The sequence below is a fragment of the Phalangium opilio genome, unplaced genomic scaffold (genome assembly GCF_054372755.1).
Source record: "Phalangium opilio isolate 3A_F unplaced genomic scaffold, DU_Popi_V2 ptg000019l_1, whole genome shotgun sequence".
In the NCBI taxonomy this organism is placed as follows: domain Eukaryota; kingdom Metazoa; phylum Arthropoda; class Arachnida; order Opiliones; family Phalangiidae; genus Phalangium; species Phalangium opilio.
Genome location: NW_028324152.1, coordinates 2,292,211 through 2,316,028, shown reverse-complemented (window position 1 = coordinate 2,316,028; position 23,818 = coordinate 2,292,211). Strand labels below are relative to the sequence as shown.

The 23,818-nt window shown below is 33.4% G+C and overlaps 1 non-coding gene and 32 pseudogenes across 1 annotated transcript; 32 read left to right on the top strand and 1 right to left on the bottom strand.

Annotated features, from left to right (window-relative positions):
• Nucleotides 1–1,942: 1,942 nt before the first annotated feature.
• Nucleotides 1,943–2,061, top strand: LOC149698451 (5S ribosomal RNA; annotated as a pseudogene).
• Nucleotides 2,062–2,197: 136 nt separating this feature from the next.
• LOC149698450 (5S ribosomal RNA) lies at nt 2,198–2,300 on the top strand (annotated as a pseudogene).
• A 122-nt stretch (nt 2,301–2,422) lies between these two features.
• Nucleotides 2,423–2,525, top strand: LOC149698449 (5S ribosomal RNA; annotated as a pseudogene).
• Nucleotides 2,526–2,647: 122 nt separating this feature from the next.
• LOC149698448 (5S ribosomal RNA) lies at nt 2,648–2,766 on the top strand (annotated as a pseudogene).
• Nucleotides 2,767–2,900: 134 nt separating this feature from the next.
• Nucleotides 2,901–3,019, top strand: LOC149698447 (5S ribosomal RNA; annotated as a pseudogene).
• Nucleotides 3,020–3,156: 137 nt separating this feature from the next.
• LOC149698446 (5S ribosomal RNA) lies at nt 3,157–3,259 on the top strand (annotated as a pseudogene).
• A 122-nt stretch (nt 3,260–3,381) lies between these two features.
• LOC149698445 (5S ribosomal RNA) lies at nt 3,382–3,500 on the top strand (annotated as a pseudogene).
• A 362-nt stretch (nt 3,501–3,862) lies between these two features.
• Nucleotides 3,863–3,981, top strand: LOC149698444 (5S ribosomal RNA; annotated as a pseudogene).
• Nucleotides 3,982–4,117: 136 nt separating this feature from the next.
• On the top strand, nt 4,118–4,220 carry LOC149698443 (5S ribosomal RNA; annotated as a pseudogene).
• A 122-nt stretch (nt 4,221–4,342) lies between these two features.
• On the top strand, nt 4,343–4,461 carry LOC149698442 (5S ribosomal RNA; annotated as a pseudogene).
• A 137-nt stretch (nt 4,462–4,598) lies between these two features.
• LOC149698441 (5S ribosomal RNA) lies at nt 4,599–4,717 on the top strand (annotated as a pseudogene).
• Nucleotides 4,718–5,079: 362 nt separating this feature from the next.
• LOC149698440 (5S ribosomal RNA) lies at nt 5,080–5,198 on the top strand (annotated as a pseudogene).
• A 136-nt stretch (nt 5,199–5,334) lies between these two features.
• On the top strand, nt 5,335–5,437 carry LOC149698439 (5S ribosomal RNA; annotated as a pseudogene).
• Nucleotides 5,438–5,559: 122 nt separating this feature from the next.
• On the top strand, nt 5,560–5,678 carry LOC149698438 (5S ribosomal RNA; annotated as a pseudogene).
• A 137-nt stretch (nt 5,679–5,815) lies between these two features.
• LOC149698437 (5S ribosomal RNA) lies at nt 5,816–5,934 on the top strand (annotated as a pseudogene).
• A 362-nt stretch (nt 5,935–6,296) lies between these two features.
• On the top strand, nt 6,297–6,415 carry LOC149698436 (5S ribosomal RNA; annotated as a pseudogene).
• A 136-nt stretch (nt 6,416–6,551) lies between these two features.
• On the top strand, nt 6,552–6,654 carry LOC149698435 (5S ribosomal RNA; annotated as a pseudogene).
• Nucleotides 6,655–6,776: 122 nt separating this feature from the next.
• On the top strand, nt 6,777–6,895 carry LOC149698434 (5S ribosomal RNA; annotated as a pseudogene).
• Nucleotides 6,896–7,032: 137 nt separating this feature from the next.
• LOC149698433 (5S ribosomal RNA) lies at nt 7,033–7,151 on the top strand (annotated as a pseudogene).
• Nucleotides 7,152–7,513: 362 nt separating this feature from the next.
• LOC149698432 (5S ribosomal RNA) lies at nt 7,514–7,632 on the top strand (annotated as a pseudogene).
• Nucleotides 7,633–7,768: 136 nt separating this feature from the next.
• On the top strand, nt 7,769–7,871 carry LOC149698431 (5S ribosomal RNA; annotated as a pseudogene).
• A 122-nt stretch (nt 7,872–7,993) lies between these two features.
• On the top strand, nt 7,994–8,112 carry LOC149698430 (5S ribosomal RNA; annotated as a pseudogene).
• Nucleotides 8,113–8,474: 362 nt separating this feature from the next.
• LOC149698429 (5S ribosomal RNA) lies at nt 8,475–8,593 on the top strand (annotated as a pseudogene).
• Nucleotides 8,594–8,729: 136 nt separating this feature from the next.
• Nucleotides 8,730–8,832, top strand: LOC149698428 (5S ribosomal RNA; annotated as a pseudogene).
• Nucleotides 8,833–8,959: 127 nt separating this feature from the next.
• Nucleotides 8,960–9,078, top strand: LOC149698427 (5S ribosomal RNA; annotated as a pseudogene).
• Nucleotides 9,079–9,215: 137 nt separating this feature from the next.
• LOC149698426 (5S ribosomal RNA) lies at nt 9,216–9,334 on the top strand (annotated as a pseudogene).
• A 361-nt stretch (nt 9,335–9,695) lies between these two features.
• On the top strand, nt 9,696–9,814 carry LOC149698425 (5S ribosomal RNA; annotated as a pseudogene).
• Nucleotides 9,815–9,950: 136 nt separating this feature from the next.
• Nucleotides 9,951–10,053, top strand: LOC149698424 (5S ribosomal RNA; annotated as a pseudogene).
• A 126-nt stretch (nt 10,054–10,179) lies between these two features.
• LOC149698423 (5S ribosomal RNA) lies at nt 10,180–10,298 on the top strand (annotated as a pseudogene).
• A 137-nt stretch (nt 10,299–10,435) lies between these two features.
• LOC149698422 (5S ribosomal RNA) lies at nt 10,436–10,554 on the top strand (annotated as a pseudogene).
• A 361-nt stretch (nt 10,555–10,915) lies between these two features.
• On the top strand, nt 10,916–11,034 carry LOC149698421 (5S ribosomal RNA; annotated as a pseudogene).
• A 136-nt stretch (nt 11,035–11,170) lies between these two features.
• Nucleotides 11,171–11,273, top strand: LOC149698420 (5S ribosomal RNA; annotated as a pseudogene).
• Nucleotides 11,274–23,170: 11,897 nt separating this feature from the next.
• On the bottom strand, nt 23,171–23,243 carry TRNAY-GUA (transfer RNA tyrosine (anticodon GUA)). The gene has a single exon. It is a non-coding gene; the product is annotated as a tRNA-Tyr (tRNA).
• Nucleotides 23,244–23,818: the final 575 nt, after the last annotated feature.

Below are 23,818 nucleotides of genomic sequence, written 5' to 3'. Positions count from 1 at the left end.
TGATTAAGCTAGATTACCGACGACCGGTAATTAAGCTAGATTACCGACGACCGGTGATTAAGCTAGATTACCGACGACCGGTGATTAAGCTAGATTACCGACGACCGGTGATTAAGCTAGATTACCGACGACCGGTGATTAAGCTAGATTACCGACGACCGGTGATTAAGCTAGATTACCGACGACCGGTGATTAAGCTAGATTACCGACGACCGGTGATTAAGCTAGATTACCGACGACCGGTGATTAAGCTAGATTACCGACGACCGGTGATTAAGCTAGATTACCGACGACCGGTGATTAAGCTAGATTACCGACGACCGGTGATTAAGCTAGATTACCGACGACCGGTGATTAAGCTAGATTACCGACGACCGGTGATTAATCTAGATTACCGACGACCGGTGATTAAGCTAGATTACCGACGACCGGTGATTAAGCTAGATTACCGACGACCGGTGATTAAGCTAGATTACCGACGACCGGTGATTAAGCTAGATTACCGACGACCGGTGATTTAGTCGCATTACCGACGACCGGTGATTTAGTCGCATTACCGACGACTGGTAATTTAGTCGCATTACCGACGACCGGTAATTTAGTCGCATTACCGACGACCGGTAATTTAGTCGCATTACCGACGACCGGTGATTTAGTCGCATTACCGACGACCGGTGATTTAGTCGCATTACCGACGACTGGTAATTCAGTCGCATTACCGACGACTGGTAATTTAGTCGCATTACCGACGACTGGTAATTAAGCTAGATTACCGATGAACGCGCAACGCCCTAAGACTTTTTCTCCCATATTATCTAAACAATTTTAATTAATATGAAGACTGAAGTGACAGATATTAATAAAAACTGTCATTGTAGACAAAGACTGGAAAGTGTAAAAGATAAGGTTTGAAAATGAACTGCCTGAAGTAACAGATATTAAAATTTTCACTTTTGAAGACATCATTATAAAACATCAATTATTTTAAAAAATTCTTATCTTACTTTTTTTCACCAAAATTTCATTTTCGCAAAATATTTTTCAGCAATATTTACCCAAGTATTTTGTCCTCAATAGTAGTTGTCACCTAGAAGGGTTTAAGGGATACTATCTTGGTACTGGTTTTACTTTCAACTAACATTTGATTCTAGGAGATTCAAATGCTTGGATATCTGAAAAGATTTCTCTTGAAGAGTTTAAATTTTTATACTTTAAAATTGAAAATATTGCGAAGCGGAAAATAATATAGGCCTTTTCTTTGTGATTTAGTTATTAGTGTCGAAAAGATCTGTAGATTGATCGTGATCTTTGAGAGCAACACAGCACGTTAATATTTAATACTTTGAAAGCTTTACAATTTAAGAATACGTTTTGTAAAGTTTTAATACGGTTTATATTTTATAAGCTCTCAACGATTTTCTCTCGTTAAAGGGTCGAATTTTCTACTTAATTTTAAATTTTTGATAAAAAATAAAATGTAAAGCCGTAGTATTTTCAAAATAACGCGCATGTTCCTTTTTAAAATACTTTGCCGAAGTAATTTTGGTGAAAAAAAAGTAAGATAAGAATTTTTTAAAATAATTGATGTTTTATAATGATGTCTTCAAAAGTGAAAATTTTAATATCTGTTACTTCAGGCAGTTCATTTTCAAACCTTATCTTTTACACTTTCCAGTCTTTGTCTACAATGACAGTTTTTATTAATATAGTTAAGGCATCGCGATAAAAAATAAAGATTACAAGAATGACCGCGATGCATAAAAAATACAAGTGTAGAAAATATAATCTGGATATAGATAAAAAACAACCGGTATTATCTCTAATTTACAACAAATTCCAATAGATATGAAAAAAGCAAACATATTTTCTTTTTGTTATTGTTATAAAAAGATGGTTAATTTGTCTCACTTAATTTAAATTCGAATTATTAACTAGCACTCTCGGCAGCGGCCATAACACGCTGAGAACACCGGTTCTCGTCCGATCACCGAAGTTAAGCAGCGTCGAGCGCAGTCAGTACTTGGGAGGGAGACCACTTAGGAACACTGCGTGCCGTTAGCTTTTTCACTTTTTTTTGTCTTTTAAATTGAAATAGATATGAAAAGAGCAAACATATTTTCTTTTTGTTATTGTTTTAAAAAGATGAAGGTTAATTTGTCTCACTTAATTTAAATTCGAATTATTAACTAGCACTCTCGGCAACGGCCATATCACGCTGAAAACACCGGTTCTCGTCCGATCACCGAAGTTAAGCAGCGTCGAGCGCAGTCAGTACTTGGGAACACTGCGTGACGTTGGCTTTTTCCTTTTTGTTTCCTCTTTTAAATTCCACCAGAAATTATAAAACCAAACCTGTCTTCTTTTTGCTATTGTTTTATAAAGATAAGGGTTAATTATATTCGAAATATTAACCAGCACTCTCGGCAACGGCCATATCACGCTGAAAACACCGGTTCTCGTCCGATCACCGAAGTTAAGCAGCGTCGAGCGCAGTCAGTACTTGGGAACACAGCGTGCCGTTGGCTTTTTCCTTTTTGTTTCCTCTTTTAAATTCCACCAGATATGAAAAAACCAAACATATCATCTATTTGTTATTGTTTTATAATTATGAAGGTTAATTAAATTCAAATTATTAACTAGCACTCTCGGCAACGGCCATATCACGCTGAAAACACCGGTTCTCGTCCGATCACCGAAGTTAAGCTACGTCGAGCACAGTCAGTACTTGGGAGGGAGACCACTTAGGAAGACTGCGTGCCGTTAGCTTTTTCACTTTTTTTTTGTCTTTTAAATTCCAATAGATATGAAAAAAGCAAACATATTTTCTTTTTGTTATTGTTTTAAAAAGATGGTTAATTTGTCTCACTTAATTTAAATTCGAATTATTAACTAGCACTCTCGGCAGCGGCCACAACACGCTGAGAACACCGGTTCTCGTCCGATCACCGAAGTTAAGCAGCGTCGAGCGCAGTCAGTACTTGGGAGGGAGACCACTTAGGAACACTGCGTGCCGTTAGCTTTTTCACTTTTTTTTTGTCTTTTAAATTCCAATAGATATGAAAAAAGCAAACATATTTTCTTTTTGTTATTGTTTTAAAAAGATGAAGGTTAATTTGTCTCACTTAATTTAAATTCGAATTATTAACTAGCACTCTCGGCAACGGCCATATCACGTTGAAAACACCGGTTCTCGTCCGATCACCGAAGTTAAGCAGCGTCGAGCGCAGTCAGTACTTGGAAACTCTGCGTGCCGTTGGCTTTTTCAATTTTGTTTCCTCTTTTAAATTCCACCAGATATGAAAAAAGCAAACAAATCTTCTTTTTGTTATTGTTTTATAAAGATAAAGGTTAATTAAATTCAAATTATTAACTAACACTCTCGGCAACGGCCATATCACGCTGAATACACCGGTTCTCGTCCGACCACCGAAGTTAAGCAGCGTCGAGCGCAGTCAGTACTCTGGAGGGAGACCACTTAGGAACACTGCGTGCCGTTAGCTTTTTTACTTTTTTTTTGTCTTTTAAATTCCAATGGATATGAAAAGAGCAAACATATTTTCTTTTTGTTATTGTTTTAAAAAGATAAAGGTTAATTTGTCTCACTTAATTTAAATTCGAATTATTAATTAGCACTCTCGGCAACGGCCATATCACGCTGAAAACACCGGTTCTGGTCCGATCACGGAAGTTAAGCAGCGTCGAGCGCAGCCAGTACTTGGGATCACTGCGTGCCGTTGGCTTTTTCCTTTTTGTTTTCTCTTTTAAAATCCACCAGATATGAAAAAAGCAAACATACATTCTTTTTGTTATTGTTTTATAAAGATGAAGGTTAATTAAATTCAAATTATTAACTGACACTCTCGGCAACGGCCATGTCACGCTGAATACACCGGTTCTCGTCCGATCACCGAAGTTAAGCAGCGTCTAGCGCAGTCAGTACTTGGGAGGGAGACCACTTAGGAACACTGTGTGCGGTTGGCTTTTTCACTTTTTTTCCTCTTTTAAATTCAAATAGATATGAAAAAACCAAACATATTTTCTATTTGTTATTGTTTTAAAAAGATGAAGGTTAATTTGTCGAACTTAATTTAAATTCGAATTATCAACTTGCACTCTCGGCAACGGCCATATCACGTTGAAAACACCGGTTCTCGTCCGATCACCGAAGTTAAGCAGCGTCGAGCGCAGTCAGTACTTGGAAACTCTGCGTGCCGTTGGCTTTTTCAATTTTGTTTCCTCTTTTAAATTCCACCAGATAAGAAAAAAGCAAACAAATCTTCTTTTTGTTATTGTTTTATAAAGATAAAGGTTAATTAAATTCAAATTATTAACTAACACTCTCGGCAACGGCCATATCACGCTGAATACACCGGTTCTCGTCCGACCACCGAAGTTAAGCAGCGTCGAGGGCAGTCAGTACTCTGAAGGGAGACCACTTAGGAACACTGCGTGCCGTTAGCTTTTTTACTTTTTTTTTGTCTTTTAAATTCCAATGGATATGAAAAGAGCAAACATATTTTCTTTTTGTTATTGTTTTAAAAAGATAAAGGTTAATTTGTCTCACTTAATTTAAATTCGAATTATTAACTAGTACTCTCGGAAACGGCCATATCACGCTGAATACACCAGTTCTCGTCCGACCACCGAAGTTAAGCAGCGTCGAGCGCAGTCAGTACTCTGGAGGGAGACCACTTAGGAACACTGCGTGCCGTTAGCTTTTTTACTTTTTTTTTGTCTTTTAAATTCCAATGGATATGAAAAGAGCAAACATATTTTCTTTTTGTTATTGTTTTAAAAAGATAAAGGTTAATTTGTCTCACTTAATTTAAATTCGAATTATTAATTAGCACTCTCGGCAACGGCCATATCACGCTGAAAACACCGGTTCTGGTCCGATCACGGAAGTTAAGCAGCGTCGAGCGCAGCCAGTACTTGGGATCACTGCGTGCCGTTGGCTTTTTCCTTTTTGTTTTCTCTTTTAAAATCCACCAGATATGAAAAAAGCAAACATACATTCTTTTTGTTATTGTTTTATAAAGATGAAGGTTAATTAAATTCAAATTATTAACTGACACTCTCGGCAACGGCCATGTCACGCTGAATACACCGGTTCTCGTCCGATCACCGAAGTTAAGCAGCGTCTAGCGCAGTCAGTACTTGGGAGGGAGACCACTTAGGAACACTGCGTGCGGTTGGCTTTTTCACTTTTTTTCCTCTTTTAAATTCAAATAGATATGAAAAAAGCAAACATATTTTCTATTTGTTATTGTTTTAAAAAGATGAAGGTTAATTTGTCGCACTTAATTTAAATTCGAATTATTAACTTGCACTCTCGGCCACGGCCATATCACGTTGAAAACACCGGTTCTCGTCCGATCACCGAAGTTAAGCAGCGTCGAGCGCAGTCAGTACTTGGAAACTCTGCGTGCCGTTGGCTTTTTCAATTTTGTTTCCTCTTTTAAATTCCACCAGATATGAAAAAAGCAAACAAATCTTCTATTTGTTATTGTTTTATAAAGATAAAGGTTAATTAAATTCAAATTATTAACTAACACTTTCGGCAACGGCCATATCACGCTGAATACACCGGTTCTCGTCCGACCACCGAAGTTAAGCAGCGTCGAGCGCAGTCAGTACTCTGGACGGAGACCACTTAGGAACACTGCGTGCCGTTAGCTTTTTTACTTTTTTTTTGTCTTTTAAATTCCAATGGATATGAAAAGAGCAAACATATTTTCTTTTTGTTATTGTTTTAAAAAGATAAAGGTTAATTTGTCTCACTTAATTTAAATTCGAATTATTAACTAGTACTCTCGGAAACGGCCATATCACGCTGAATACACCAGTTCTCGTCCGACCACCGAAGTTAAGCAGCGTCGAGCGCAGTCAGTACTCTGGAGGGAGACCACTTAGGAACACTGCGTGCAGTTAGCTTTTTTACTTTTTTTTTGTCTTTTAAATTCCAATGGATATGAAAAGAGCAAACATATTTTCTTTTTGTTATTGTTTTAAAAAGATAAAGGTTAATTTGTCTCACTTAATTTAAATTCGAATTATTAATTAGCACTCTCGGCAACGGCCATATCACGCTGAAAACACCGGTTCTGGTCCGATCACGGAAGTTAAGCAGCGTCGAGCGCAGCCAGTACTTGGGATCACTGCGTGCCGTTGGCTTTTTCCATTTTGTTTCCTCTTTTAAAATCCACCAGATATGAAAAAAGCAAACATACATTCTTTTTGTTATTGTTTTACAAAGATGAAGGTTAATTAAATTCAAATTATTAACTGACACTCTCGGCAACGGCCATGTCACGCTGAATACACCGGTTCTCGTCCGATCACCGAAGTTAAGCAGCGTCTAGCGCAGTCAGTACTTGGGAGGGAGACCACTTAGGAACACTGCGTGCGGTTGGCTTTTTCACTTTTTTTCCTCTTTTAAATTCAAATAGATATGAAAAAACCAAACATATTTTCTATTTGTTATTGTTTTAAAAAGATGAAGGTTAATTTGTCGAACTTAATTTAAATTCGAATTATTAACTTGCACTCTCGGCAACGGCCATATCACGTTGAAAACACCGGTTCTCGTCCGATCACCGAAGTTAAGCAGCGTCGAGCGCAGTCAGTACTTGGAAACTCTGCGTGCCGTTGGCTTTTTCAATTTTGTTTCCTCTTTTAAATTCCACCAGATATGAAAAAAGCAAACAAATCTTCTTTTTGTTATTGTTTTATAAAGATAAAGGTTAATTAAATTCAAATTATTAACTAACACTCTCGGCAACGGCCATATCACGCTGAATACACCGGTTCTCGTAAGACCACCGACGTTAAGCAGCGTCGAGGGCAGTCAGTACTCTGGAGGGAGACCACTTAGGAACACTGCGTGCCGTTAGCTTTTTTACTTTTTTTTTGTCTTTTAAATTCCAATGGATATGAAAAGAGCAAACATATTTTCTTTTTGTTATTGTTTTAAAAAGATAAAGGTTAATTTGTCTCACTTAATTTAAATTCGAATTATTAACTAGTACTCTCGGAAACGGCCATATCACGCTGAATACACCAGTTCTCGTCCGACCACCGAAGTTAAGCAGCGTCGAGCGCAGTCAGTACTCTGGAGGGAGACCACTTAGGAACACTGCGTGCCGTTAGCTTTTTTACTTTTTTTTTGTCTTTTAAATTCCAATGGATATGAAAAGAGCAAACATATTTTCTTTTTGTTATTGTTTTAAAAAGATAAAGGTTAATTTGTCTCACTTAATTTAAATTCGAATTAATAATTAGCACTCTCGGCAACGGCCATATCACGCTGAAAACACCGGTTCTGGTCCGATCACGGAAGTTAAGCAGCGTCGAGCGCAGCCAGTACTTGGGATCACTGCGTGTCGTTGGCTTTTTCCTTTTTGTTTTCTCTTTTAAAATCCACCAGATATGAAAAAAGCAAACATAAATTCTTTTTGTTATTGTTTTATAAAGATGAAGGTTAATTAAATTCAAATTATTAACTGACACTCTCGGCAACGGCCATGTCACGCTGAATACACCGGTTCTCGTCCGATCACCGAAGTTAAGCAGCGTCTAGCGCAGTCAGTACTTGGGAGGGAGACCACTTAGGAACACTGCGTGCGGTTGGCTTTTTCACTTTTTTTCCTCTTTTAAATTCAAATAGATATGAAAAAAGCAAACATATTTTCTATTTGTTATTGTTTTAAAAAGATGAAGGTTAATTTGTCGCACTTAATTTAAATTCGAATTATTAACTTGCACTCTCGGCAACGGCCATATCACGTTGAAAACACCGGTTCTCGTCCGATCACCGAAGTTAAGCAGCGTCGAGCGCAGTCAGTACTTGGAAACTCTGCGTGCCGTTGGCTTTTTCAATTTTGTTTCCTCTTTTAAATTCCACCAGATATGAAAAAAGCAAACAAATCTTCTTTTTGTTATTGTTTTATAAAGATAAAGGTTAATTAAATTCAAATTATTAACTAACACTCTCGGCAACGGCCATATCACGCTGAATACACCGGTTCTCGTCCGACCACCGAAGTTAAGCAGCGTCGAGGGCAGTCAGTACTCTGGAGGGAGACCACTTAGGAACACTGCGTGCCGTTAGCTTTTTTACTTTTTTTTTGTCTTTTAAATTCCAATGGATATGAAAAGAGCAAACATATTTTCTTTTTGTTATTGTTTTAAAAAGATAAAGGTTAATTTGTCTCACTTAATTTAAATTCGAATTATTAATTAGCACTCTCGGCAACGGCCATATCACGCTGAAAACACCGGTTCTGGTCCGATCACGGAAGTTAAGCAGCGTCGAGCGCAGCCAGTACTTGGGATCACTGCGTGCCGTTGGCTTTTTCCTTTTTGTTTCCTCTTTTAAAATCCACCAGATATGAAAAAAGCAAACATACATTCTTTTTGTTATTGTTTTATAAAGATGAAGGTTAATTAAATTCAAATTATTAACTGACACTCTCGGCAACGGCCATGTCACGCTGAATACACCGGTTCTCGTCCGATCACCGAAGTTAAGCAGCGTCTAGCGCAGTCAGTACTTGGGAGGGAGACCACTTAGGAACACTGCGTGCGGTTGGCTTTTTCACTTTTTTTCCTCTTTTAAATTCAAATAGATATGAAAAAACCAAACATATTTTCTATTTGTTATTGTTTTAAAAAGATGAAGGTTAATTTGTCGCACTTAATTTAAATTCGAATTATTAACTTGCACTCTCGGCAACGGCCATATCACGTTGAAAACACCGGTTCTCGTCCGATCACCGAAGTTAAGCAGCGTCGAGCGCAGTCAGTACTTGGAAACTCTGCGTGCCGTTGGCTTTTTCAATTTTGTTTCCTCTTTTAAATTCCACCAGATATGAAAAAAGCAAACAAATCTACTTTCTGTTATTGTTTTATAAAGATAAAGGTTAATTAAATTAAATTCAAATTATTAACTAACACTCTCGGCAACGGCCATATCACGCTGAATACACCGGTTCTCGTCCGACCACCGAAGTTAAGCAGCGTCGAGCGCAGTCAGTACTCTGGAGGGAGACCACTTAGGAACACTGCGTGCCGTTAGCTTTCTTACTTTTTTTTTGTCTTTTAAATTCCAATGGATATGAAAAGAGCAAACATATTTTATTTTTGTTATTGTTTTAAAAAGATAAAGGTTAATTTGTCTCACTTAATTTAAATTCGAATTATTAACTAGTACTCTCGGAAACGGCCATATCACGCTGAATACACCGGTTTTCGTCCGACCACCGAAGTTAAGCAGCGTCGAGCGCAGTCAGTACTCTGGAGGGAGACCACTTAGGAACACTGCGTGCCGTTAGCTTTTTTACGTTTTTTTGTCTTTTAAATTCCAATGGATATGAAAAGAGCAAACATATTTTCTTTTTGTTATTGTTTTAAAAAGATAAAGGTTAATTTGTCTCACTTAATTTAAATTCGAATTATTAATTAGCACTCTCGGCAACGGCCATATCACGCTGAAAACACCGGTTCTGGTCCGATCACGGAAGTTAAGCAGCGTCGAGCGCAGCCAGTACTTGGGATCACTGCGTGCCGTTGGCTTTTTCCTTTTTGTTTCCTCTTTTAAAATCCACCAGATATGAAAAAAGCAAACATACATTCTTTTTGTTATTGTTTTATAAAGATGAAGGTTAATTAAATTCAAATTATTAACTAACACTCTCGGCAACGGCCATGTCACGCTGTATACACCGGTTCTCATCCGATCACCGAAGTTAAGAAGCGTCTAGCGCAGTCAGTACTTGGGAGGGAGACCACTTAGGAACACTGCGTGCGGTTGGCTTTTTCACTTTTTTTCCTCTTTTAAATTCAAATAGATATGAAAAAATCAAACATATTTTCTATTTGTTATTGTTTTAAAAAGATGAAGGTTAATTTGTCGCACTTAATTTAAATTCGAATTATTAACTTGCACTCTCGGCAACGGCCATATCACGATGAAAACACCGGTTCTCGTCCGATCACCGAAGTTAAGCAGCGTCGAGCGCAGTCAGTACTTGGAAACTCTGCGTGCCGTTGGCTTTTTCAATTTTGTTTCCTCTTTTAAATTCCACCAGATATGAAAAAAGATACAAATCTTCTTTTTGTTATTGTTTTATAAAGATAAAGGTTAATTAAATTAAATTCAAATTATTAACTAACACTCTCGGCAACGGCCATATCACGCTGAATACACCGGTTCTCGTCCGACCACCGAAGTTAAGCAGCGTCGAGCGCAGTCAGTACTCTGGAGGGAGACCACTTAGGAACACTGCGTGCCGTTAGTTTTCTTACTTTTTTTTTGTCTTTTAAATTCCAATGGATATGAAAAGAGCAAACATATTTTCTTTTTGTTATTGTTTTAAAAAGATAAAGGTTAATTTGTCTCACTTAATTTAAATTCGAATTATTAACTAGTACTCTCGGAAACGGCCATATCACGCTGAATACACCGGTTTTCGTCCGACCACCGAAGTTAAGCAGCGTCGAGCGCAGTCAGTACTCTGGAGGGAGACCACTTAGGAACACTGCGTGCCGTTAGCTTTTTTACGTTTTTTTGTCTTTTAAATTCCAATGGATATGAAAAGAGCAAACATATTTTCTTTTTGTTATTGTTTTAAAAAGATAAAGGTTAATTTGTCTCACTTAATTTAAATTCGAATTATTAATTAGCACTCTCGGCAACGGCCATATCACGCTGAAAACACCGGTTCTGGTCCGATCACGGAAGTTAAGCAGCGTCGAGCGCAGCCAGTACTTGGGATCACTGCGTGCCGTTGGCTTTTTCCTTTTTGTTTCCTCTTTTAAAATCCACCAGATATGAAAAAAGCAAACATACATTCTTTTTGTTATTGTTTTATAAAGATGAAGGTTAATTAAATTCAAATTATTAACTAACACTCTCGGCAACGGCCATGTCACGCTGTATACACCGGTTCTCGTCCGATCACCGAAGTTAAGAAGCGTCTAGCGCAGTCAGTACTTGGGAGGGAGACCACTTAGGAACACTGCGTGCGGTTGGCTTTTTCACTTTTTTTCCTCTTTTAAATTCAAATAGATATGAAAAAAGCAAACATATTTTCTATTTGTTATTGTTTTAAAAAGATGAAGGTTAATTTGTCGCACCTAATTTAAATTCGAATTATTAACTTGCACTCTCGGCAACGGCCATATCACGATGAAAACACCGGTTCTCGTCCGATCACCGAAGTTAAGCAGCGTCGAGCGCAGTCAGTACTTGGAAACTCTGCGTGCCGTTGGCTTTTTCAATTTTGTTTCCTCTTTTAAATTCCACCAGATATGAAAAAAGATACAAATCTTCTTTTTGTTATTGTTTTATAAAGATAAAGGTTAATTAAATTCAAATTATTAACTAACACTCTCGGCAACGGCCATATCACGCTGAATACACCGGTTCTCGTCCGACCACCGAAGTTAAGCAGCGTCGAGCGCAGTCAGTACTCTGGAGGGAGGTCTCAGATGTAACGTAAAAAGTCAAAATGTTTCCACAACACCTGACGAACATTTAATTTTTGGGCTTCCGTTGCGCAATGGTTAGCGCGTTCGGCTGTTAACCGAAAGGTTGGTGGTTCGAGCACACCCGGAAGCGGTGTTGTGAGGTATCAGATGTAACGTAAAAAGCCAAAGTTTTTCTACAATACCTGACGACCATTTCAGGTCTCAGATGTAAGGTAAAAAGTCCAAGTTTTTCCACAATAGCTGAAGAACATTTAATTTTTGGGCTTCCGTGGCGCAAAGGTTGGCGCGTTCAGCTGTTAACCGAAAGGTTGGTGGTTCGAGCCCACCTGGGAGCGGTGTTGTGAGGTATCAGATGTAACGTAAAAAGTCAAACCTTTTCCACAATACCTGACGACCATTTAATTTCTGAATTTCCGTTGCTCAATGGTATGCGCGTTCGGCTGTTAACCGAAAGGTTGATGCTTGGAGCCCACCCGGGAGCGGTGTTGTGGGGTCTCATATGTAACGTAACATTTTCAAAATCGACGTTTCTCGACCAGAAAAGCACATTTTGAGAATTTTTTCACTATTTTCAGATATAATCACTGAATCCATTATTTTTGTATTTTTGCTTTAATCCAAGCAAACATAACGATATTCATTCAAAAAACTGTTAAAATTCAATTTTCAATTAGAAATCCTTGTCACGGATTTTTTATCTTGAAGAAAAAAACATGCGATTTTTTCGGTACACTTTTTAATGCATTTTTTTCTGGACAAATTTTTGACCGAATTCAGCTTAATTACCTATAAAATACTCAAAAAAAGTGATTTCATCTCGATTGATCAATAAATAAAAATGTACCTCGATTTTTAATAACATTTTCAAAATCGACGTTTCTCGACCAGAAAAGCACATTTTGAGAATTTTTTCACTATTTTCAGATATAATCGCTGAATCCATTATTTTTGTATTTTTGCTTTAATCCAAGCAAATGTAACGATATTCATTCAAAAAAATGTTAAAATTCAATTTTCAATAAGAAATCCTTGTCACGGATTTTTTATCATGAAGAAAAAAAACATGCGATTTTTTCGGTACACTTTTTAATGCATTTTTTTCTGGACAAATTTTTGACCGAATTCAGCTTAATTACCTATAAAATACTCAAAAAAGTGATTTCATCTCGATTGATTAATAAATAAAAATGTACCTCGATTTTTAATAACTTTTTCAAAATCGACGATTCTCGACCAGAGAAGCACATTTAAAGAATTTTTTCACTATTTTCAGATATAATCACTGAATCCATTATTTTTGTATTTTTGCTTTAATTCAAGCAAATATAACGATATTCATTCAAAAAACTGTTAAAATTCAATTTTCAATAAGAAAGCGTTGTCATGGATTTTTTATCTTGAAGAAAAAAACATGCGATTTTTTCGGTACACTTTTTAATGCATTTTTTTCTGGACAAATTTTTGACCGAATTCAGCCCAATTACCTATAAAATACTCAAAGAAAGTGATTTCATCTCGATTGATCAATAAATAAAAATGTACCTCGATTTTTAATAACATTTTCAAAATCGACGTTTCTCGACCAGAAAAGCACATTTTGAGAATTTTTTCACTATTTTCAGATATAATCACTGAATCCATTATTTTTGTATTTTTGCTTTAATCCAAGCAAATATAACGATATTCATTCAAAAAACTGTTAAAATTCCATTTTCAATTAGAAATCCTTGTCACGGATTTTTTATCTTAAAGAAAAAAAACACTCGATTTTTTCGGTACACTTTTTAATGCATTTTTTTCTGGACAAATTTTTGACCGAATTCAGCTTAATTACCTATAAAATACTCAAAAAAAGTGATTTCATCTCGATTGATCAATAAATAAAAATGTACCTCGATTTTTAATAACATTTTCAAAATCGACGTTTCTCGACCAGAAAAGCACATTTTGAGAATTTTTTCACTATTTTCAGATATAATCACTGAATCCATTATTTTTGTATTTTTGCTTTAATCCAAGCAAATGTAACGATATTCATTCAAAAAAATGTTAAAATTCAATTTTCAATAAGAAATCCTTGTCACGGATTTTTTATCTTGAAGAAAAAAAAACATGCGATTTTTTCGGTACACTTTTTAATGCATTTTTTTCTGGACAAATTTTTGACCGAATTCAGCTTAATTACGTATAAAATACTCAAAAAAAGTGATTTCATCTCGATTGATTAATAAATAAAAATGTACCTCGATTTTTAATAACTTTTTCAAAATCGACGATTCTCGACCAGAGAAGCACATTTAAAGAATTTTTTCACTATTTTCAGATATAATCACTGAATCCATTATTTTTGTATTTTTGCTTTAATTCAAGCAAATATAACGATATTCATTCAAAAAACTGTTAAAATTCAATTTTCAATAAGAAAGCGTTGTCATGGATTTTTTATCTTGAAGAAAAAAACATGCGATTTTTTCGGTACACTTTTTAATGCATTTTTTTCTGGACAAATTTTTGACCGAATTCAGCCCAATTACCTATAAAATACTCAAAAAAAGTGATTTCATCTCGATTGATCAATAAATAAAAATGTACCTCGATTTTTAATAACATTTTCAAAATCGACGTTTCTCGACCAGAAAAGCACATTTTGAGAATTTTTTCACTATTTTCAGATATAATCACTGAATCCATTATTTTTGTATTTTTGCTTTAATCCAAGCAAATATAACGATATTCATTCAAAAAACTGTTAAAATTCAATTTTCAATTAGAAATCCTTGTCACGGATTTTTTATCTTGAAGAAAAAAAACATGCGATTTTTTCGGTACACTTTTTAATGCATTTTTTTCTGGACAAATTTTTGACCGAATTTAGCTTAAATACTTATAAAATACTCATTAAAAGTGATTTCATCTCGATTGATCAAAAAATAAAAATGTACCTCGATTATTAGTACCATTTTCAAAATCGACGTTTCTCGACCAGAATAGCACATTTTGAGTTTTTTTCCACTATTTTCAAATATAACCAATGAAACCATTATTTTTGTACTTTTTGCTTTAATCCAAGCAAATATAACGATATTAATTCAAAAAACTGTTAAAATTAAATTTTCAATTAGAAATCCTTGTCACGGATTTTTTATCTTAAAGAAAAAAAAACATGCGATTTTTTCGGTACACTTTTTAATGCATTTTTTTCTGGACAAATTTTTGACCGAATTCAGCTTAATTACCTATAAAATACTCAAAAAAAGTGATTTCATCTCGATTGATCAATAAATAAAAATGTACCTCGATTTTTAATAACATTTTCAAAATCGACGTTTCTCGACCAGAAAAGCACATTTTGAGAATTTTTTCACTATTTTCAGATATAATCACTGAATCCATTATTTTTGTATTTTTGCTTTAATCCAAGCAAATATAACGATATTCATTCAAAAAACTGTTAAAATTCAATTTTCAATAAGAAAGCGTTGTCATGGATTTTTATCTTGAAGAAAAAAACATGCGATTTTTTCGGTACACTTTTTAATGCATTTTTTTCTGGACAAATTTTTGACCGAATTCAGCTTAATTACCTATAAAATACTCAAAAAAAGTGATTTCATCTCGATTGATCAATAAATAAAAATGTACCTCGATTTTTAATAACATTTTCAAAATCGACGTTTCTCGACCAGAAAAGCACATTTTGAGAATTTTTTCACTATTTTCAGATATAATCACTGAATCCATTATTTTTGTATTTTTGCTTTAATCCAAGCAAATATAACGATATTCATTCAAAAAACTGTTAAAATTCAATTTTCAATTAGAAATCCTTGTCACGGATTTTTTATCTTGAAGAAAAAAAACATGCGATTTTTTCGGTACACTTTTTAATGCATTTTTTTCTGGACAAATTTTTGACCGAATTTAGCTTAAATACTTATAAAATACTCATTAAAAGTGATTTCATCTCGATTGATCAAAAAATAAAAATGTACCTCGATTATTAGTACCATTTTCAAAATCGACGTTTCTCGACCAGAATAGCACATTTTGAGTTTTTTTCCACTATTTTCAAATATAACCAATGAAACCATTATTTTTGTACTTTTTGCTTTAATCCAAGCAAATATAACGATATTAATTCAAAAAACTGTTAAAATTCAATTTTCAATTAGAAATCCTTGTCACGGATTTTTTATCTTAAAGAAAAAAAAACATGCGATTTTTTCGGTACACTTTTTAATGCATTTTTTTCTGGACAAATTTTTGACCGAATTCAGCTTAATTACCTATAAAATACTCAAAAAAAGTGATTTCATCTCGATTGATCAATAAATAAAAATGTACCTCGATTTTTAATAACATTTTCAAAATCGACGTTTCTCGACCAGAAAAGCACATTTTGAGAATTTTTTCACTATTTTCAGATATAATCACTGAATCCATTATTTTTGTATTTTTGCTTTAATCCAAGCAAATATAACGATATTCATTCAAAAAACTGTTAAAATTCAATTTTCAATTAGAAATCCTTGTCACGGATTTTTTATCTTGAAGAAAAAAACATGCGATTTTTTCGGTACACTTTTTAATGCATTTTTTTCTGGACAAATTTTTGACCGAATTCAGCTTAATTACCTATAAAATACTCAAAAAAAGTGATTTCATCTCGATTGATCAATAAATAAAAATGTACCTCGATTTTTAATAACATTTTCAAAATCGACGATTCTCGACCAGAGAAGCACATTTTGAGAATTTTTTCACTATTTTCAGATATAATCACTGAATCCATTATTTTTGTATTTTTGCTTTAATTCAAGCAAATATAACGATATTCATTCAAAAAACTGTTAAAATTTAATTTTCAATAAGAAAGCGTTGTCATGGATTTTTTATCTTGAAGAAAAAAACATGCGATTTTTTCGGTACACTTTTTAATGCATTTTTTTCTGGACAAATTTTTGACCGAATTCAGCTTAATTACCTATAAAATACTCAAAAAAAGTGATTTCATCTCGATTCATCAATAAATAAAAATGTACCTCGATTTTTAATAACATTTTCAAAATCGACGATTCTCGACCAGAGAAGCACATTTTGAGAATTTTTTCACTATTTTCAGATATAATCACTGAATCCATTATTTTTGTATTTTTGCTTTAATTCAAGCAAATATAACGATATTCATTCAAAAAACTGTTAAAATTCAATTTTCAATTAGAAATCCTTGTCACGGATTTTTTATCTTGAAGAAAAAAACATGCGATTTTTTCGGTACACTTTTTAATGCATTTTTTTCTGGACAAATTTTTGACCGAATTCAGCTTAATTACCTATAAAATACTCAAAAAAGTGATTTCATCTCGATTGATCAATAAATAAAAATGTACCTCGATTTTTAATAACATTTTCAAAATCGACGATTCTCGACCAGAGAAGCACATTTTGAGAATTTTTTCACTATTTTCAGATATAATCACTGAATCCATTATTTTTGTATTTTTGCTTTAATTCAAGCAAATATAACGATATTCATTCAAAAAACTGTTAAAATTCAATTTTCAATAAGAAAGCGTTGTCATGGATTTTTTATCTTGAAGAAAAAAACATGCGATTTTTTCGGTACACTTTTGAATGCATTTTTTTCTGGACAAATTTTTGACCGAATTCAGCTTAATTACCTATAAAATACTCATTGAAAGTGATTTCATCTCGATTGATCAATAAATAATAATGTACCTCGATTATTAGTACCATTTTCAAAATCGACGTTTCTCGACCAGAAAAGCACATTTTGAGTTTTTTTTCACTATTTTCAAATATAACCACTGAAACCATTATTTTTGTACTTTTTGCTTATATCCAAGCAAATGTAACGATATTCATTCAAAAAAATGTTAAAATTCAATTTTCAATAAGAAATCCTTGTCACGGATTTTTTATCTTGAAGAAAAAAAACATGCGATTTTTTCGGTACACTTTTTAATGCATTTTTTTCTGGACAAATTTTTGACCGAATTCAGCTTAATTACCTATAAAATACTCATTGAAAGTGATTTCATCTCGATTGATCAATAAATAAAAATGTACCTCGATTATTAGTACCATTTTCAAAATCGACGTTTCTCGACCAGAAAAGTACATTTTGAGTTTTTTTCACTATTTTCAAATATAACCACTGAAACCATTATTTTTGTACTTTTTGCTTATATCCAAGCAAATGTAACGATATTCATTCAAAAAAATGTTAAAATTCAATTTTCAATAAGAAATCCTTGACACGGATTTTTCATCTTGAAGAAAAAAAAACATGCGATTTTTTCGGTACACTTTTTAATGCATTTTTTTCTGGACAAATTTTTGACCGAATTCAGCTTAATTACCTATAAAATACTCAAAAAAAGTGATTTCATCTCGATTGATCAATAAATAAAAATGTACCTCGATTTTTAATAACATTTTCAAAATCGACGTTTCTCGACCAGAAAAGCACATTTTGAGAATTTTTTCACTATTTTCAGATATAATCACTGAATCCATTATTTTTGTATTTTTGCTTTAATCCAAGCAAATATAACGATATTCATTCAAAAAACTGTTAAAATTCAATTTTCAATTAGAAATCCTTGTCACGGATTTTTTATCTTGAAGAAAAAAACATGCGATTTTTTCGGTACACTTTTTAATGCATTTTTTTCTGGACAAATTTTTGACCGAATTCAGCTTAATTACCTATAAAATACTCAAAAAAAGTGATTTCATCTCGATTGATCAATAAATAAAAATGTACCTCGATTTTTAATAACATTTTCAAAATCGACGATTCTCGACCAGAGAAGCACATTTTGAGAATTTTTTCACTATTTTCAGATATAATCACTGAATCCATTATTTTTGTATTTTTGCTTTAATTCAAGCAAATATAACGATATTCATTCAAAAAACTGTTAAAATTTAATTTTCAATAAGAAAGCGTTGTCATGGATTTTTTATCTTGAAGAAAAAAACATGCGATTTTTTCGGTACACTTTTTAATGCATTTTTTTCTGGACAAATTTTTGACCGAATTCAGCTTAATTACCTATAAAATACTCAAAAAAAGTGATTTCATCTCGATTCATCAATAAATAAAAATGTACCTCGATTTTTAATAACATTTTCAAAATCGACGATTCTCGACCAGAGAAGCACATTTTGAGAATTTTTTCACTATTTTCAGATATAATCACTGAATCCATTATTTTTGTATTTTTGCTTTAATTCAAGCAAATGTAACGATATTCATTCAAAAAACTGTTAAAATTCAATTTTCAATTAGAAATCCTTGTCACGGATTTTTTATCTTGAAGAAAAAAACATGCGATTTTTTCGGTACACTTTTTAATGCATTTTTTTCTGGACAAATTTTTGACCGAATTCAGCTTAATTACCTATAAAATACTCAAAAAAGTGATTTCATCTCGATTGATCAATAAATAAAAATGTACCTCGATTTTTAATAACATTTTCAAAATCGACGATTCTCGACCAGAGAAGCACATTTTGAGAATTTTTTCACTATTTTCAGATATAATCACTGAATCCATTATTTTTGTATTTTTGCTTTAATTCAAGCAAATATAACGATATTCATTCAAAAAACTGTTAAAATTCAATTTTCAATAAGAAAGCGTTGTCATGGATTTTTTATCTTGAAGAAAAAAACATGCGATTTTTTCGGTACACTTTTGAATGCATTTTTTTCTGGACAAATTTTTGACCGAATTCAGCTTAATTACCTATAAAATACTCATTGAAAGTGATTTCATCTCGATTGATCAATAAATAATAATGTACCTCGATTATTAGTACCATTTTCAAAATCGACGTTTCTCGACCAGAAAAGCACATTTTGAGTTTTTTTTCACTATTTTCAAATATAACCACTGAAACCATTATTTTTGTACTTTTTGCTTATATCCAAGCAAATGTAACGATATTCATTCAAAAAAATGTTAAAATTCAATTTTCAATAAGAAATCCTTGTCACGGATTTTTTATCTTGAAGAAAAAAAAACATGCGATTTTTTCGGTACACTTTTTAATGCATTTTTTTCTGGACAAATTTTTGACCGAATTCAGCTTAATTACCTATAAAATACTCATTGAAAGTGATTTCATCTCGATTGATCAATAAATAAAAATGTACCTCGATTATTAGTACCATTTTCAAAATCGACGTTTCTCGACCAGAAAAGTACATTTTGAGTTTTTTTCACTATTTTCAAATATAACCACTGAAACCATTATTTTTGTACTTTTTGCTTATATCCAAGCAAATGTAACGATATTCGTTCAAAAAAATGTTAAAATTCAATTTTCAATAAGAAATCCTTGACACGGATTTTTCATCTTGAAGAAAAAAAAACATGCGATTTTTTCGGTACACTTTTTAATGCATTTTTTTCTGGACAAATTTTTGACCGAATTCAGCTTAATTACCTATAAAATACTCAAAAAAAGTGATTTCATCTCGATTGATCAATAAATAAAAATGTACCTCGATTTTTAATAACATTTTCAAAATCGACGTTTCTCGACCAGAAAAGCACATTTTGAGAATTTTTTCACTATTTTCAGATATAATCACTGAATCCACTATTTTTGTATTTTTGCTTTAATCCAAGCAAATATAACGATATTCATTCAAAAAACTGTTAAAATTCAATTTTCAATTAGAAATCCTTGTCACGGATTTTGTATCTTGAAGAAAAAAAACACACGCGATTATTTCGGTAAACTTTTTAATGCATTTTTTTCTGGACAAATTTTTGACCGAATTCAGCTTAATTACCTATAAAATACTCATTGAAAGTGATTTCATCTCGATTGATCAATAAATAATAATGTACCTCGATTATTAGTACCATTTTCAAAATCGACGTTTCTCGACCAGAAAAGCACATTTTGAGTTTTTTTCACTATTTTCAAATATAACCAATGAAACCATTATTTTTGTACTTTTTGCTTTAATCCAAGCAAATATAACGATATTCATTCAAAAAAATGTTAAAATTCAATTTTCAATAAGAAATCCTTGTCACGGATTTTTTATCTTGAAGAAAAAAAACATGCGATTTTTTCGGTACACTTTTTAATGCATTTTTTTCTGGACAAATTTTTGACCGAATTCAGCTTAATTATCTATAAAATACTCAAAAAAAGTGATTTCATCTCGATTGATCAATAAATAAAAATGTACCTCGATTTTTAATAACATTTTCAAAATCGACGTTTCTCGACCAGAAAAGTACATTTTGAGTTTTTTTCACTATTTTCAAATATAACCAATGAAACCATTATTTTTGTACTTTTTGCTTTAATTCAAGCAAATGTAACGATATTCATTCAAAAAACTGTTAAAATTCAATTTTCAATAAGAAATCGTTGTCACGGATTTTTTATCTTGAAGAAAAAAAACATGCGATTTTTTCGGTACACTTTTTAATGCATTTTTTTCTGGACAAATTTTTGACCGAATTCAGCTTAATTACCTATAAAATACTCAAAAAAAGTGATTTCATCTCGATTCATCAATAAATAAAAATGTACCTCGATTTTTAATAACATTTTCAAAATCGACGATTCTCGACCAGAGAAGCACATTTTGAGAATTTTTTCACTATTTTCAGATATAATCACTGAATCCATTATTTTTGTATTTTTGCTTTAATTCAAGCAAATATAACGATATTCATTCAAAAAACTGTTAAAATTCAATTTTCAATAAGAAAGCGTTGTCATGGATTTTTTATCTTGAAGAAAAAAACATGCGATTTTTTCGGTACACTTTTGAATGCATTTTTTTCTGGACAAATTTTTGACCGAATTCAGCTTTAATACTTATATAATACTCATTAAAAGTGATTTCATCTCGATTGATCAATAAATAAAAATGTACCTCGATTATTAGTACCATTTTCAAAATCGACGTTTCTCGACCAGAAAAGCACATTTTGAGTTTTTTTTTCACTATTTTCTAATATAACCAATGAAACCATTATTTTTGTACTTTTTGCTTTAATTCAAGCAAATGTAACGATATTCATTCAAAAAACTTCAAACTCAATTTTCAATAAGAAATCGTTGTCACGGATTTTTTATCTTGAAGAAAAAAAACATGCGATTTTTTCGGTACACTTTTTAATGCATTTTTTTCTGGACAAATTTTTGACCGAATTCAGCTTAATTACCTATAAAATACTCAAAAAAAGTGATTTCAGCTCGATTCATCAATAAATAAAAATGTACCTCGATTTTTAATAACATTTTCAAAATCGACGATTCTCGACCAGAGAAGCACATTTTGAGAATTTTTTCACTATTTTCAGATATAATCACTGAATCCATTATTTTTGTATTTTTGCTTTAATTCAAGCAAATATAACGATATTCATTCAAAAAACTGTTAAAATTCAATTTTCAATTAGAAATCCTTGTCACGGATTTTTTATCTTGAAGAAAAAAACATGCGATTTTTTCGGTACACTTTTTAATGCATTTTTTTCTGGACAAATTTTTGACCGAATTCAGCTTAATTACCTATAAAATACTCAAAAAAGTGATTTCATCTCGATTGATCAATAAATAAAAATGTACCTCGATTTTTAATAACATTTTCAAAATCGACGATTCTCGACCAGAGAAGCACATTTTGAGAATTTTTTCACTATTTTCAGATATAATCACTGAATCCATTATTTTTGTATTTTTGCTTTAATTCAAGCAAATATAACGATATTCATTCAAAAAACTGTTAAAATTCAATTTTCAATAAGAAAGCGTTGTCATGGATTTTTTATCTTGAAGAAAAAAACATGCGATTTTTTCGGTACACTTTTGAATGCATTTTTTTCTGGACAAATTTTTGACCGAATTCAGCTTAATTACCTATAAAATACTCATTGAAAGTGATTTCATCTCGATTGATCAATAAATAATAATGTACCTCGATTATTAGTACCATTTTCAAAATCGACGTTTCTCGACCAGAAAAGCACATTTTGAGTTTTTTACTTTTGACATTTTACGTCACATCAGAGAACTCACAACACCGCTCCCGGATGGGCTCGAACCACCAATTTTGCGGTTAACAGCCGAACGCGCTAACCATTGCGCCACGGAAGCCCAAAAATTCAATGTTCGTCAGGTATTGTGGAAAAACTTTGGGTTTTTACGTTACATTTGAGATCTTACAACACCGCTCCCGGGTGGGCTCGAAGCACCAACCTTTCGGTTAACAGCTGAACGCGCTAACCATTGCGCCACGGAAGCCCAAAAATTAAATGTTCGTCAGGTATTGTGGAAAAACTCTGACTTTTTACGTTACATCTGAGACCTCACATCACCGCTCCCGGATGGGCTCGAACCACAAACCTTTTGAATAACAGCTGAACGCGCTAACCATTGCGCCACGGAAGCCCAAAAATTAAATGTTCTTCAGTTATTGTGGAAAAACTCTGAATTTTACGTTACATCTAAGACCTCACAACACCGCTCCCGGATGGGCTCGAACCACCAACCTTTCGGTTAACAGCCCACGGCGCTAACCATTGCGATACGGCATCCCAAAGATTAAATGTTCGTCAGGTATTGTGGAAAAACTTTGGCTTTTTACGTTACATTTGAGATACCACAACACCGCTCCCGGATGGGCTCGATCCACCAACCTTTCGGTTTACAGCCGAACGCGCTAACCATTGCACCACGGAAGCCCAAAAATTAAATGGTCGTCAGGTATTGTGGAAAAACTTTGGCTTTTTACGTTACATTTATGACTTCACAACACCGCTCCTGGGTGGGCTCGAACCACCAAACTTTTGGTTAACATCCCAACGAGCTAACCATGGAGCCAAGAAAGCTCAGAAATGAAATGGTCGTCAGGTATTGTGGAAAAACTTTGACTTTTTACGTCACATCTGAGACCTCACAACACCGCTCCCGAATGGGCTCGAACCACCAACCTTTCGGTTAACAGCCGAACGCGCTAACCATTGCGACACGGAAGCCCAAAAATTTAATGGTCGTCAGGTATTGTGGAAAAACTTTGGCATTTTACATTTCATTTGAGATCCCACAACAACGCTCCCAGGTGGGCTCGAACCACCAACCTATTGGTTAACAGCCAAACGCGCTAACCATTGAGCCACGGAAGCTCAGAAATTAAATGGTTGTCACGTATTGTGGAAAAGTTTTGACTGTTTACGCTACATGTGAGACCCCACAACACAACTTCCGGGTGGGCTCGAACCACCAGCCTCTCGGTTAACAGCCGAACGCGCTAACCATT